Here is a 16,456-nt window from a genome sequence, read left to right as displayed (position 1 = left end):
AAGAACATATTAATATTAATTAATCTCCATGAATTTTTGTTTCAATCCTTAAAGTATATAAATTGAGAAATACAGCTTTACATGAAACCGACTAACGTCTGATGATATTATTTTGTTTAAAAGATATGGTTAGAGATTTTGAAACGTTCGTACGTACGTTAACCGCTTGTTAAGCTACGTCTACATTTTACGTGCAAGCTTTTAAAGCATTACGATGCCTTCGCTGTCGTAAAGCGCCCCGTTAAGTCTAGAATCTAACGGAGAATAACTCGTGTCGTTAATTATCAGTAGAAAAGGCTGACAGGCATGAGAATATGCACGGACAAAGAAGACGTTTTCAGGAAAAAAAAAAAAGAAAGCAAGGGACGAACTTTGCGCTAGATCCATCTCAATGTCGAAACGTTATATATATATAATTTATATAGATGAATATATGTGCTAACTGTTACATAGAAAGTCTTTTTCTTACGCGAGACAGCTGTCCAAAGATTTGCATAAGCGGCTTTTCATGATAGCCTTATACTTTCCATCGCTACGGCTCTTTCGTAATTTTGATTAACATCGCAAATTGCGATACGAAAAACCGGTCGAATCCGTCGTAGCTTCAAAACCGAGTTAAACGAATTTTCACGCTCTTCACTCTGTCCGAAGAGATTTTCCATTTAGAACGTAGTATTTATAAAACACTTAATAACGTAAATTATGTTTTAACTTTGTCAATTAAAAGGAAAAAGAAGTATTTAGCTTTTATCGCGCTGTCTGTCATCTTAGTAAAAATAATTAAGGTGTAAACTGAATATAGTGCGAGTCTTATATGTACGTAGACTTCATACATGCATGTACACGTTACCACGAATCCGGGTGAATATATTGGGACCAATGGAATTTCAGATTCCTGCCACTCTCGTCGCTTTGGTTGACATTAAACCTGCGCGTGTCAAATTAATTTGTAATTCGAGATTTAATTCTCCGAGATATCGTAACTAAAAGGGGGATGCCAGACGTACTTAAATGTTGGTTTTAATCTTGAATTAATTTTCTCGCACACCGAGGCGACGTGCTTAGACACGTCTGTCGTATGAAATGGATCTCTAACAGTAAATAAAATATATAAACCACTCGAATTTATCCACACATTTGTATTACGAAAAAACGAATCCGTTCGGAGTAAAAAATTTATTTCAATTTTTTAAAGCACCGAAAACTCGATGCAGGTTTTGACAATTATATTGAAGTGACTTTTTATCACCGTTGTTCGTAATTGCTTTGTTTTGCATTCGATCGATGTAACGTCTTAACGAAAGGATCTAATAGATGGAATCGAAGGTATGGACGAATTATCCGAAGAATAAACGAGTACGAGAAAGAAAAAGAGAGGGATGCGCTCGTGAGAGTTTTCGAGATGAGCGCGAACGAGCGTTTAGGAGGATGGTCCATTATCAGGGCCAATATCCAGGATGCTCGACAACCCTCTTAACGATCTCACCCAACTACTATACCCTTTATCTACCTCATTCTCCTCTTTCCTACTTTCTCTTATCACCCCTTCCGCTTACACTTCGGGGAACCCTTTCGTCTCCTTCAGTGACAATTACGTTCCTCGAGAGTTTCCTTGCGATTCGCAATCGCAAATTGACAAAGAAAATGTTGAAAACGACGGCGACGACGTCTTCGGGAAACGTTCCGGTCGCATCGTCATTTCGTCTAATTTGTCTCTTAAACAACCGCGTTCGGATTTATCGGGGTTTCGAGGATCTCAATCTCCGACTCCCGAATAAACTGGCGTTAATTATAAGCGGCTTGACCCATTTCAACTCGCGGTCCAGCCCTTGTAATTTTTAATCCTCGCGTCGTCTGTTCATCCCGTTCCGTTTTCTCCACCGCTACTTTGTTCTTTGCCACGTCTCTTTTTTTTTTCTTCACTCCGCTTCCCGGCTTGCCGTACTCGTAATAATATCTTTTTCGGTGTTTGCTCGTTACGTCCGCGTCCTTTATTTTCTTAGAGCGGGTATGAAAGAACGGCGAGAACGTGACCCCGGCATACGCAAATGCCATCGTCCGCGATAGTTATGTTTACTCTACTTTGTGAAGATTGTCGGGCGGTGCATATAAAAGAGACTTTTAAATTATAAAATGTAACACCGCTTTAAAGCAATTAAAATCGTTTAATCCGTAAGCGATTCCGTATCTTTTGCACTCGATAGAAATTTATAACGCCGATAGACTTGGCGTCTGAATTTTCGTTAACGTTACGTTGTTATTAACGACGCGAATTAATTGATACCCAGTGCTGCGCGAGGGATAAAAGTAGATCTATTTGTCTTGCGACGTCGGCCGGCAGCCGTCGATAATACTCATTTAGCGCGGCACATAGAAAACACGAGTCCAATACCTCTTTATATAGAATCAGCAAAATTTATTTGCTGAGTGATGCAATTTAACAAGACGAGCAAGGTCGAGTCTCTTGATATGAGTGGAACCGTAAAACGACGGTAACGGTCCCGCCTCCCGATTCGATAATCGATTTTGTGTGTCGCCATTCAGATCCTCCCCCTCGGCAGGTATTTGTTATGCCGAACGATCCGAAGGGTCCCGCAGGTTCTTTAATAACAAGCAGGCGGTAGGCTCTCTTCATTGAATTCGTCTTGATACTTTTATCCCGCTGAATCCATGTCGGGCGAAGCACATAGAATAAATTTCTTTCCTTTGCCGACCGCATTATCGATCCCGTTCAAATCAGTCTACCGACAAACATGATCATCGAGAAAACGGCGTTGTCCCTCTCTTATGCGATCCACTTATGCTATCTTTTCTTGAGATATCCATCTTTGAACGGAAATCGATATGGGGGAAAATTATGATAACATTTTCTGTATTAAATGCAAATAGATTGCGACTATGAAGAATTTTTTTAGGAATAAATAACGAAGCTTGTAGAGATGGCGAATTTATGTTATTTAAATAATTTTCAAATAAATTCCTACGTTTTATTTGATTATAAAGTGATAAACATTTTTTAAATAATATTTCTTAATTATATACATATACAATATATGTATTTCGTTGATACTTTATTAGCAAGATACAAGAGTGATTTTGCTGCTTTAATTTAATTATATTATTTTTTTTTCATTACAGACTTTGACGAAAGCTGATGGTGAGGATGCGTTATCGTTTTGCGTTGTAGCAGATAACCAATGAAACAATGGAGGTAGTGCAACGGCTTGTAAAACGACTGAAAAAGAATAGTACATTCGTCATCTATGGTTTGCCGAGTCATCGACATTTTTGGATGGGCGGCGATGGGATGAAATCGAAAAGTCAAAGCAAGCGCCGCAAACGTGCACAAAAAACGAAAAGCCAATAGATTTCCGCGATTGCAGTTTTGACGCGCTTATCGAGTTGAATATTATAAAAGTCTGTTACGACAGAAAAACCTGGCTTTTGATAAATTCGACACGTGACGCACGGTCCAGCTTTATTTATGCTGAAATCCGTATAAATTGTAGAGAACTTAGACGAGGAATTGGCGCCGAGCTCAGCGTTTTTGAGAATTCAGTGCGAGAAGGACAATGATCAAAAGATGATCGAACATATCGTCTGTCTCACTCTCTCTTACGCGGTCGTCTCTTTCCCTCCAAGGGCCGAAATCTCTAGCGACCATGTTAGTCTAATTGCGGAGCTTCGAGCGCGAAGACGTGTGTTAATCGCTCCGCAATTACGCGTATTTTCGGCCGCGGATAGAACGTTCCCGCACGCGAGTACGTGTCGACGTCGTCGACCCGGGAACAGACAATCATTTTTTGCATTCCTGTCATTCCGTTTATCGTTCTGCGCTTCGTTTCGGGCTCCGAAAGAGTGCCTCGGAAAGGCCAAGGTTATGTCGCTGGCGGAGAGCGCGGAGCGTCCGATCTGATGTTCGCCGCGTGACGTCATCGACCTCATTACCGACCCGCTTCACTCGCCACCACGTTCAGCGGACTGCAGCAATCATGATGGCCGCTACGCGGGATGTCAACAGAGATCGCACCTCGTTCGCCTTCTTCGTCGTGGCCGTGCATCTCGTCCCTCTTCCGACAAGTGACTTTTTGAGGAACGTGAGGAAGATACAGTGCGCGGGGACACATTTCGTATCGCGGCCCGTCTCATTCGCCGCTTCACAGAATATCTCGGTATCGTTCGTAATAATCGCCGCGATAATCCGTCAGTCTCTCGGTCGTTCGTCTGTCGAGTCAGTGTCAGTGATTAATGACAGTGATAATAAAAAAAGCAGAGCAGTGTAAAATAGTGCGGAATGATTTGAAGTGCTGCAAGACGTCAGGATAATTCAGGATACTGAGGATACTGTCGCGGAAGGACAGGAAGGACAGGAAGGACAGGAAGGACAGGAAGGACGGAAGGACGGAAAACAATCTAACCTACCCGAAGGATACAAATGTAAGTACCCGGCGACACGTCGGAAAATTTTAATTATTATAAAGAAATTATTATAATTAATATTCCAATGTATTGACGCGCGCAAATCGGGGATCCCTTGAAAAATATCCATGGTTTCTTTTTGTATTTAAAAATATTTAAAAGACTATTTAATCTGACGGAGATAAATCAATGAAAAATCCGTATAAAAGCTTTTTTAATTTATTATTTTCCCGTTTAAACTTCACTCGTGTGGCGTTATACCTAGTAATATAAATGCGTCGTAAAATATCGTTTATTAAATTTGTTTTTATATAGTAAATAATATTACATACTCACAAATAAAAAATTACAAAAAATAAATCCTATTTAACGTCACGTTGAAATTCTCGTACACAAAAAAAATGCAGATAATAGTATTAGTATTACTCAGCGCGATAATTACAATAAGCAGCTTTACGTAATTGTCGAACAATGATTTTAGTGGAAGTGGCACAGGTATGGTTTTATGTCGCGCGACTTTTATTCCTGACGTGCGGGTGTATTACGCGCATGAGTCGGTCGTAAATTCGACGGATTTGGCATCGTAAAGTTCCGTATGTCAGTTTAGTTACCGCAGAAAAATCCCGCTTGCATCTCTCCCCGACCGTATTTTTACTCGGCCGTCTTTAGTCAAGCGATAAATCGCGGGCGTGTGCCGCCTCGTGAAGCGAAGAATCGGCGCGGACGGTCTCAAGTATCGGGCGGGAAAACGTTGCGAAGGCTTTTTCGTGACGCTGGGCGCGATCGTTAGATCGTCAAATCATCAAATCGAACGAGCTTGATCCGCGACATCGGACCGTGGCGGGCCGCGCGGAGCGGAAAACGAGGGTGCATTATTATTCGCGCTTGTTCCTCGAAGCGTTACGTCAATCCCGATTTAGTCGTCCCGTACAAACTGTACAAGAGCGCACACTGTTTTCGTCCGGGCGTACAGCACACGTACGTGTACACACGTGCTCGCTCGTATTCGCACACGAGCACGGAACGTTGTACAAGCACACGGGCACGCGTGTACACATTAAAGGGCCGGATATATCGGTTTTCCAGTCACGACTAATTTACCGCGCCATCGGGCGATTTATATTTCGGTGGAATCTATTGCACCGACAAAAAACCAATAACCCAGGACATTCAGTTATTCCGACTGATGTATTATTATCGGCGAATAATCGGCGAGCAGTTTCGGCCACGGTTCGCTGCACTCGGTGATATTTGTGATTTCCATCAACGCCAAGATCTCTCTGCGGCGCACGTCATGCTTTTACGGTTGTGTTACCTCTTATTTACTTTTTTTTTTTTTTTTTTCTCTCCCATCGTCGTCATTTTCGTACTCCTTCCTGCAGCGGTCGTGCAAAATTCCTTCCGACCGACGAGCCTGACAGTAGACAAAGTTAAGCGACATACTTTCCGAGAATTCGCATAACCAGGATTCATGATAGTGCACTTTTGTTGTTGTGCTTCCAGACGTACAAGACGTTTCCCTTTGCCTCCCCACCTCTCCTTTTCAGCTTAACTTCTGCATTTAACTTTAGAAAGTTAATAAAATTTAAGCATACTCATTGCTATTATTATTTTTTTTTTTTTTTAATAATATACATAATATGCGTAGTTTTTATGAATAATAAAATAATTTATGAGATTAAATTTTATAAGGATTTTATTGAGACAAGAAGCATACAAAAATAATGTTATTAGAAAGATGGAATAATACTACGTGTAATTTCGATATTAACCGCGATTCGAAGATAGAGATAAAAATTTCACACAAAATAGAAAAAATAGTAAAAACTAAGCTGTCGTATTCGTGATTAATCAGCCGTGTGATTTTTTTTTTTTTAATTTTACGTATTGTTGCGTATAGTGCAAGGAATTAATACTTTTTTTCGATTTATTCGTCGTACAAAATATTCAAACAACATCGACGTCGTTTTTTTCACGTATTACCACACCCAATGGCTCTAATTAATCGCACGTATGTGCCATTTACCGCAGTTTAATATATGTGTTCTAATACAATCGGATTGCATCTCCATTATTGGTTAGGATTCTCGAGCTAACTCGAATTTCTGAATAGCATGAACCCGCAAACGCTTCGACTGAAGATGTGACACTGCTCGATATCGATGTCTTCGTAAGAAGGTATGCCGGGGGGGAGGGAAGGGGGGGGTCAAATTCCATAGCTGCTGCGGTACGACTTCGCGGTGACGGAGAAGACTGGATAATCCGTCTTGAGAACCTTCAACTTCAATCGAAAGATACGGCAGGTGACGCGTTTATTCCGCGCGCGAATGTGGTGGATGTGACTTTTAGCTCCGGCGGGCGTGATGGAGCTTTAATGTCATATAGGATCTCGGAGGAAGCCAGCAAAACTGACACGGTTCCTCTCACTTTTTTGTGCGAAAACGCCGCGAAACGAGTTCGACGTACCCGCCGCGCTAATGAAATTTGACAGTTCACGGGATACAGTATCGCTCGCACAAAATGGCATAATGGGCGCATAGGGTTGGTAAAAATTAAACTCCATTGTCTCTGCTTTTCTTTCGCTTACTGCCGCGCGAAATAATTGGTCGAGATTAATATAAAATGCATGAGTTAGGTATAGAAAAATATAGGGTTTTACGCAAAGATCATCGATGTGACAATAATAAAAATAAATGTGGGAGGTAGCGTCGAATAAAAATTCACTCTCGTGCCGCATTATACCCGGGAGATGCGAGTAATATTAAAACTATTCTAAAAAAAATATATATATACAAAAAAACAAAAAAAAAATCCTGAACTCGCCGATAGTAGCCCTGGAGCAACCTACCGTTTGTACATCGATAGTAATGTAGGTCACTGTCGATGATGGGTTTTCACTGCAAACGAGTATCGATGTATACTTTCTTCGTCAGATTTTTATGGTTGATTGCCGCCGAAAGTGAACTTCGATTGCAATTCTTGTCAGTTCCCTTTCGCCGTAAAATCCCACTTTTCCATAGCGAGGCACCGGCGCATAGAGCGGTTAGCAACGTATCGAGAATGGCGAAAAGCGAGGTGGGGTGGCTTCTGATTATGAACGCAGAAAGATAGAACCTGACGCGAAATATCGGAAATCTGTTATCAATGACATTGACTTAACGCGATTCTCTCGAGGGTATTAACTGTCTTCCCTCCGTGGATCGCGCGTGTATGTGTGTACGCGCGCGCTCGTGTAAAGTCGAATCGGATTTACATCGGCGGCCAAGCGGAGGTCAGCTAATGCAACGCCGGCCGTCCGATCTCTCTCCGTTAGAAGAGATCGTAATGTAATTTCCGGGAGTAAGGTTGCAGTAATTGTTCCCCGATCATTGCCCGTTTGGTAGGAAATCGGTGAAGGATGGCGAGATCGTCGGATAAAGGTTGTATCATGCATTACCGTGGTTCTGTCGTTTATCGTTATATTGCAGCTTACGGTATTTTACATCTTGCTAATATTCTCAATGATACAAAAGCAGCGATTCTTAAATAGCATTCGATTGCAAGATGTATTTCATCATTTAATCTACGCGTGAATCAAACGCACAAGAAAAAGCAGTATTAAACTTTTTTTTTTTTTATGTTTTTATATGTAACGTTTTTTATTGTAAATTGAAAAGTTTTATGTTACTACTTTTATATTTTTTACGGAATTTAACAAGAGTTTTTAATTAATTGTGTTCTACGCGAGTAAAGTAAAACTTACGTTCGGCGATTTTTCTGATAAAAATTTTTATTACGCGGATGGGCTTTGAATAAAAATCAAGTTTATCTCGCAGAACTCGCAATGTAATTAGGCAAATTCACGAAAAAATTGGTATCCCAATCCGACTAAATTTCACACAAAAGCAGGCGTCTGTTCTTTGTCCGAAATGTAACGTCATTCTGAAATCAATTTATCCGCGCGTATTTCCTATTTTTCTTTACAAAGACATTTATCAAGTGAAGCGAAGGTAATATTACGAAAAACGGAATCGTGCGTTCGGAGGTGACGCTTTAAGGATCATAGGAGATTCGGTAGAGAGCTGTAAAGAAAGAATCGATAGAGCGTTTCCACCTTGGCGTTTCTCTTTGGATTGGCTGGCGTGCAGCGCCAGAATGAAATTATTTCGTTGGTGCTGAGTCGAGAGTTCGGAGCACATCGACCATGACCACGCATTTCCGACGGATACTTTCAGCCGGCGGGAAAGTCTTCCGAAAATTATCGTTTTCTCCCGATCCAATATCAAGGCGAGATAACTCTCTTTCCTTGATCGAGAGTTCCGAGAGCTTAACAGGGAAGCAGAGCATTCCAGCGATTCTACCGATGTTGCAATTACGTACCGTCGGACGTAGCGTTTAGTTATTTCACTGGTCACTGATGCAAGCGCAATGTTTCTCGCAACGATGCTTTTGCCGATCGTTCGGAATGCTCGATATACTGCTCCGCGGATTATTTAACATAATTTGATTCCGGTTCGTGTTGCAGCGTATTAATATGACGTGATACAATACGATATTTGAATAATCATTTGCACTCTTAATTTTTTTGTATGCGAAATAATGCGCGATATCAGCAGAATTTGCTTTTTAGTCGTAATATTTTTAATTTTATAATTATCGTTGTCACATTTATTTTTTACCTTTTTAAAAATCAACGTTGACGAATATTTAATATGCATACCTGGATATATTTTAGGATGTAAAAATTTCTTTTGATAAAAATTATTTAATGCACAGCAGATTACATATATTTTATATATGTATATGTGTAATACAAATTGATTAAAAAAAAAAATTAATTTCATTATACGAACACCTTGTTTTTTTAATATGAAAAATTTGTAGATATATTTCGAATAATATCAACAAGGAAAAGCAAATATATTAGGGTGAGCAATAGCTATCATCTATATATGCATGAAGAACATATCAAAATTTCCTTAGAATATCATAGAATGTATGCGTTCACGCTGTGTCGGATTCATATCTGATAGGCGCGCACTATTGAATCTGATGTTCCCTTTCAATGGAACTCGCGTTCGTATCGTATTGGCGTGTACTTTCCTTGGATTCGGTGTTTCTAATTCGCACTTTGCCGTTGTACGTACTCTAAAAAGTAGGTGACAGAAGTTAAAAAGTCTTATCTATTTATCTGATTAATCTTGTTCTGCAAGTGGAAGTCGGAGAATAATAATATCTCTAATAATAAAATCTTAATAACTCGTGAAAAAGCAGCTTTCTATAGAATATAAAGGGATTTTTACGTAGAGAATTTCTATTGTATTTAAAAAACAATTTTAGAAATATTTAATTAAATTAGTCTTAACAGAAATATTAATTAACGGCGAATAATAGTGCTTTCTCTTGTAATAAAGAAAACAAAAGAATCGTGTGATAGGTATATTAAATCTACAAAATATTATCTAGGAAGAGAGAGAATGAAAAGACGAATAAATTTTTATTTAAATACGACCACTTTACGTATGGAATCTTGTATATTTGAAACGTACACGCATAGTATGTTCGAACAAAAGGCATATTAGTACGTTATTAGATTTTTCTCTGAATATTACGGTGATCCGGAGTTAAAGGATCGTTGAAGATCGAATGGTCACTTAGCGAAATCATTTAACGACGCAGAAAATGCAGCTCGTGCATTTTCCTGCGCGCTGCTTATCGGCGGTCCTACCGCGTTCGCCGAGCGGGAACTATCCTTCGGTTAGACACGGTTCCCAAAATGCTTGTCGGAAATCCCTAAGCGCATTATAGCGGCCGCGTTAGATAGAGAATACGCGCTTCTATGTACCGACGTTGATGTAATTTTAATGAAGGAACAGAGTTGTCGCCAAACGGTAATTGCAAGTCAGTCCGCGTTGGCCGGCGACACGCACAGTAACGATGAAATTTACGTGCGGCTGATGCGCCAACGTCGTCGAAAGACATCCATGACGACGAGGGGCTTTCGGTAGCGGGAACAAAACGCGACTGATGAAAAGGGGAGTAAACGAGAGAACGACGGTGGCTGGAAAATTGTCTCGTAGAGCGTAGCTGTTTGGGAGGGTTAAAATAAGCAGTGAGCCCGCGGGTAAAAAAGAAAAAAAAGGAAAAAAATGAAAAACCAAGAGATCAAAATGCAGTATGTGAGCGGGAAAGAAATAGGAAGCGTTACCGAACGAGTGGTATAGGTGAAGGCGAGGTAGAAAGGAAATATGATGGAAGAGTGAAAGAGAGAGAATGAGATGGGGAGATAGAGAGTAACGAGAGTTTGGCACGGCAGGGGTCGAGAGGAGAGAGAGAGCGGTGTGAGGAAGTAGAGTTTCGGAGTTTGAAGGACCTCGCGACGGGTAGCTCGGCAGCTCGCTCTTGAGGCATCCGTAGCAGCGCAGGTGTCTGCATAAGTGCGTATCTACGATCCGTCGATCCGCACTTGTGCGCGGGCGCGCATTTACGAGCGCGAGCCAGGTCGGAACATCGGGGTAGAATTCAGCATGCCGTACACACCCGGTACATCGACCCGGAATGCGAATTTAATCTGCGTGCATCAAACTTCCATTCGCTTTGGAGAGGACCGACGCTCGGCGTCGCGACTACGTTGCCCTAACTTCGAAATGAAAGGCGTGAATATTTTCGCGACTAATTTAGCAGAACGCCGTGCGCCGTTCGAGATTTCGTTATCGATCGTAGAGCGCGGGATGCCGCGGGAATCGTCGCTTAATGCGAGCAATATCGCGCTCACGGCTGCCTCGACATGTCGTGCATTTACCTGTCGTTTCGCACTTTGAGATGCAAAACGAGTTTGCCGCCACTACCGTGTCGATTAACGTGCGCGATTTCGAGGGGGAATAGTCCGGTTTCTGCATTTTCCGTGGTCGCGCAAAAGTTAAACTGCTTTCGCGAATAATTGATAATTTGCCACCCGAAGCGAATTCGAATATGGATATAGTATAAAGAGAAGCCAGATTATTACAGGGTACCAATTATAGGCAAATTATTTAGCACTTTCACATTACTCGCTCGCTGTCAAACGAGAGCGTGCATTTAAAATTACGTTCTTTAATTATTATTAAGTTTAATTATCTCGTCATTCTCTGCACAATGCACTAGCGCAAGAATATTATCACTGTATGAAATGTGCCGTGCTGTAAAAGCATTTTGAAAAAATAATTATTTCAGTCTTTTTCGACGACCGGAAGTATATGAACCATATGGAATGTAATTTCTAAAAAGTCGCGTGCTTTATTCATTTTTCATACTACGATCTGACAATTTATTTTATAATTAATTTTTCGGAATAACAAATTTTTTTTTTTTTCTAGATTATTTTGAATTTTCTAAATGTTTGCGCGTGCACAGTTTTATGAAAGATAATCTAATTTTATAATAAATAAGAATTTGTGATGACTGTAATGTTTCATACATTACGGTTTTATGTATTTTTTCAAGTACACTTTTACGCGTGTCGTTTTAATTGCGCCTTTAATTATTATAAAGCAGTTTTCGGTTACCTTCTCTCTCGTTTGTATAACAAGATAAACAGTGACTTATACGCAACTTTCCCTGCACTTCTCGATTTACTTTCTTCGCCGTAGAGTCTACGTTGCTAACAAGCTGCCGAGACTTACAAACGTACACACTTGCGGCGGGGAATAGACGCGCGTAACGTTTACGAAAATCGAGTCACGGCGCACGAAAATCGAAGAGATGGACACAAAAATAAATCTTCCCCGAGTGTGCCCGTTCCTTCCCCGACGAAAACTGCATACTTATGTGTGTACATAAGGATGAACGGAAAAGTCGTCCCTCTTGCTTGTTTGTCTTTTCTTTCCATCCTCGATTCCCGATGCAACCGGCGGAGATTTCGTCCGGGAATATTTTTGGATGGCAGCCATTGATGTCTACGACTTTCTAAGAATATTTGCTCTCTTGGAGATACGAGTGTCGCCCGATTGTATATTTATTTCCCTTTCTTTTGTTTCGGCTCCCGGAACGATCCCTTGGCTGCTTTTCGCACATGTAGATTAACGTTTTGCCAAGAATTTCGTTCCCCCTGCTGTTTCACGACTTCCCGTATAACGCAGTCTTCGCATTTCGTGGTTCGCGACGCTAATAAAAAAAAAATTAATAAATAAATAAGAACGTGATTTGAGATATTTAAATAATAAAACAGAGAAAAAGGATGGGAAAAAAATTTTTTATATAAAAGCTATTGTGATATTAAGAATAGCGAATGAAGTAAGAAGCACTGGTAAAGCGGAAAAACGTGTTTTAATTAATCTCTTAACAGAAAGTGGCGTGGAATGTTTTTACAGATCTCTTAAGTGCTATCAGAAGTCGAAAAATTAAGTCCACGTTACTCTCAGCGCTTTTTTAATTGATTAATTTCTGTTTTAGAGCGAATGGTAGCGAATAACGCAGAGGTGTTAAATAAGATAAATGATCCGCTAAGAAAGTAATGTATATGTCAGATCGGATATGGAAAAGATTTAATTTGGCGTAAGAGAATCGCGTTTCCCCGGGGATTTAATTTCAAGCAGAAATTAATGTAGTGCGAACGCGCTTCTCATTTCCGTTCACCAGAATGTGTGGTACCAAGCGGTTCGATATTGGCGACCATTGTCTCTTCCTTCTCCCGTCCGCGTACTTGCAAATTGTACGGAAAACGTAATTATACCGGCAACATTAATTAAGAGCACAGTTAATTATCTTCGGCTCGATCTATATCTCTCCACAGCTTTTTTTCTTTATGGCGTTTATTATCTTTATCCTTCTTTCTCTCTCTCTCTTTCTGTCTCTCTTTTTCTCTCTCTTTATCACACACCGCCTTGTGATACATAGCAGCGATTATTTTTGTAACGATGCTATTTCTCCGCACGCCGTATCGTGCAGAAAATCTACGCGAGGATGCTGGTGCACGCAAGGTACTTTTCTATAAATTGCAGTTACAACGGTGGAAGACGTAATTTCATCGCGTTTAATAACGTCGTCCGGCAAGAGAAAAAAAAAAGAAGCGCAGAGCGAATAATACGAATCGCCTTGAAATAATTAAAGGTTACAGGAATTATTGAACATCAGCTTTCATTTCCGTCTGCAGTCGCGAATGCTCGGCTATCTTTATCCGTGCATCTCAAATGATTTATGCATTTTCATAATTATCCGTATTTTCAGAAATGTCAGATGAAACTGAGATATGAATCGTGCCCTGCGTGAAACATCTGGCGAATCTGGGTTAATCGCGTTTCAGTGAAAAGTGCGGCAACGATCACGCATAATGGCTTAAATACGGTCATGCGTAATGGAAATATAATTTCACGTTAAAGGGGCTAGAGAATTAAAAAAAAAAAAAAAAAAAAGAGGAAGTAACGCTGAAGCGATAAAACGCCTCACGTCCTGATAATTTAATGGCGCCGTTCAATTTACTGCACATTTTGCGTCGCAGCTGCCGGTATTTTTTTCTGTCGTGATGTTTCATTTTCAGGCATCATTTTCGGAAACCAGCGCAGCTGCGACTATCGAAAGTCGCCACGATACTGTTTCTCAGCGAGATCGATTGATCAAAAGGCCCCTTGCCCATTGAAATACAATAGTCCGATAAAATATATAGCTATTACATTTAAACTATTACAGATATACAAGTTTATGAATAAGCTACTCGTGATCCTTTTCTAATAGTATAAAAATTTATAGTTTCTCAGATTATCATTTATTTCAATTTTTCTGCGTACAGATACGTTTGCGTATATGCAGTTTTAAATATGCACACGCTACTTTAATTCTTTGGTATTACAATTGAGTACAAATATTATACATATTTTAATCTCTTTATTGTCGATCCTTTGAACAAAGACTCAGCTTAAAAAGTAGGAATATAAATATACGTTAAAGCCTACAAAATTGAGATCGAAAAAATTATAGGAGACAGAGAATGAATTTGCGTGATACTTTGGTCAGCTCCGTTTGCAGTATCGTGGTACGGGATTATTGTTTACATCATCGCCTAATTGCCTACTCCATTTATGTATCAATCGGTGCGTTACTGTTGTACAATAGCCAATTACCGTATGGAGTAGCTCATACACGCGTTACAAAATGGAATATGTGTATCTATCAAGTAAAACGTGTATTGCAACGCGATATTAACGTGATTCACGCGGCATATACGTAATATCTGTGTGCAATTCTTGATATTTATGTGATCGATTGCGGTAAGATCACACTTGAGTAATTATTTGTGACTTAAGCAGAAATTCATCTGGCTATTCTGATTTCGTAGCTAGTGGTTAAATCGCGTAGATTAAATATGTTACTTAGCTACCAATTAATATTTCTATACGTATGATAAATAATGTAAACGTTACTATACATATAAAATGTTACAAGTATCTTTATATGAAATATCGATAAGAGAAAATGTCAGATATATTTTTCATTTACATTTTATAATATTCTATGAAAGTACAAGAGTAGGTCGTAGAACTAGAGCCGAGAGCAGCCTACTTTTTATACGAATTATTATCATACGTTCTATTCTCGATTGCTGGAAGTATTCACTGAGAAGTATCCTGTCTTACTTCTCGGATAAAACAGATAAGATAAGACGGGATAAGACGAGAACTAACAGGATTGGCTTAAGACTATCGCAATCCCGCAATCACTTGCAGTAAACTCCGCTGCTTAGGGAACTCCTCCAGCGAGCACACAAATAGAAGCGCAAACTAAAGATCTTTAATCGTCTAAAATTTAACTGAACATTATGGAATACATAGAATTCTTATCTAATGTAATTACTCGGTTACATTTCGCGCTTTTAATAATAATTAACGAGTTTTTAACATCTCTCGCAAGCCCTCGAGGAATCGTTTTAATTTATAAACTCGCGGTAAATTAAAAAAAAAAAAACATGCATGAAAGTTGACGAAACTATTAATATTGGGGCAACGAAAATTTGAGAGACACAGTTTCGCATGTTTCCCGACGGTGAGTGTACTGCGTTTACGAGCATCGCGAGACAACCTTTCTCTATTGTATGTCACTACGTCTGGCTCGCGCTTTACCTTCATCACTGCTCCATCACGTGCGATACAAAGTGCGTTCTCACGTACGGGATCCGTCGGTGCGTTGGATACGCATTAAACCATTCCTGTGTATATGCGCGTGGAAGGTTAACGACGCCGGCATGAATTTTAATTGCCGATACCCATCGCCGACGTTGCAACCGACTACTCCTCTCGTGCGACTGCCATATAACTGATGCCGTAGCTTCGCCCCATACATAGGACGAGATAGTCTGCCGCTGCATAGCGTACGGAATGATAATGATAATGGTTATGGAGACGGTCGTTTAGTTAACTAAGGTCGCCTTCTTGTCCAACGCATGCTATTAAGTGTCTCCGATAGCTGATTATAGCGTGCGATCCTTCCGTCCGGTCTTTTTCATCCGGAAATTTTCATTAATAATTAATTCTTGTTAACGACATCGCAGCTTTGACGAGAAAATTATAATTGCCTTATTATCAATAAGTTTATTAATAATTGTAAGTACACTTTTGTAGTTTCTCGAGAGTAAAATGTTTCTTTTTTTTTATTTTTCAGGATGCAGATGCATATACGTAAAAAGAGAAGCCTGTATTTGACGAAATTAATCACGAAAAAGACGAAGGATCTTCTTGAAGCGAGCGGTAACGTACTCTTTCTTTTATTTTTTATTAATCCGCGTTTTGTACGCAATTACCGATTCACCGCGTGTTGTGTGTTATCGCGTGAAACTCTAAGTGAACGAGACTGCAATGTATTCGCCAATTGAATCTGACTAGATCCGTTGAATTCTCTCTCGTTTATCTAAAATTCCGCACGGTAATCTGACGGAGTTTGGCGTTTGACAATATTGTTGAAAGATCTTTAGAAGTTTTTATTACTCAAATAAAAGGGACGGCAAGTAAAATCTTTAAATTAAATATTACGAAACGGACTTTACTTTGAAAAGCGAATTATTTACATTTATCGTAAAATATAATGGATAATT

At 39.9% G+C, this 16,456-nt stretch overlaps 1 long non-coding RNA gene across 1 annotated transcript in view; it reads left to right on the top strand.

Moving 5' to 3' along the window:
* The window catches only part of LOC139111234 (uncharacterized), a 65,650-nt gene extending 49,528 nt beyond the window's left edge, over positions 1-16,122 (top strand). The window contains exons 3-4 of the long non-coding RNA XR_011547181.1: positions 3,139-4,437; positions 16,027-16,122. This is a non-coding gene — a long non-coding RNA (uncharacterized lncRNA). The remainder of the gene's footprint in view (positions 1-3,138; positions 4,438-16,026) is intronic.
* The last annotated feature ends 334 nt before the right edge of the window (positions 16,123-16,456 follow it).

The sequence above is a fragment of the Cardiocondyla obscurior genome, linkage group LG02, assembly GCF_019399895.1.
Source record: "Cardiocondyla obscurior isolate alpha-2009 linkage group LG02, Cobs3.1, whole genome shotgun sequence".
Lineage (NCBI taxonomy): Eukaryota > Metazoa > Arthropoda > Insecta > Hymenoptera > Formicidae > Cardiocondyla > Cardiocondyla obscurior.
This window is presented reverse-complemented; position numbering and strand designations above follow the sequence as displayed.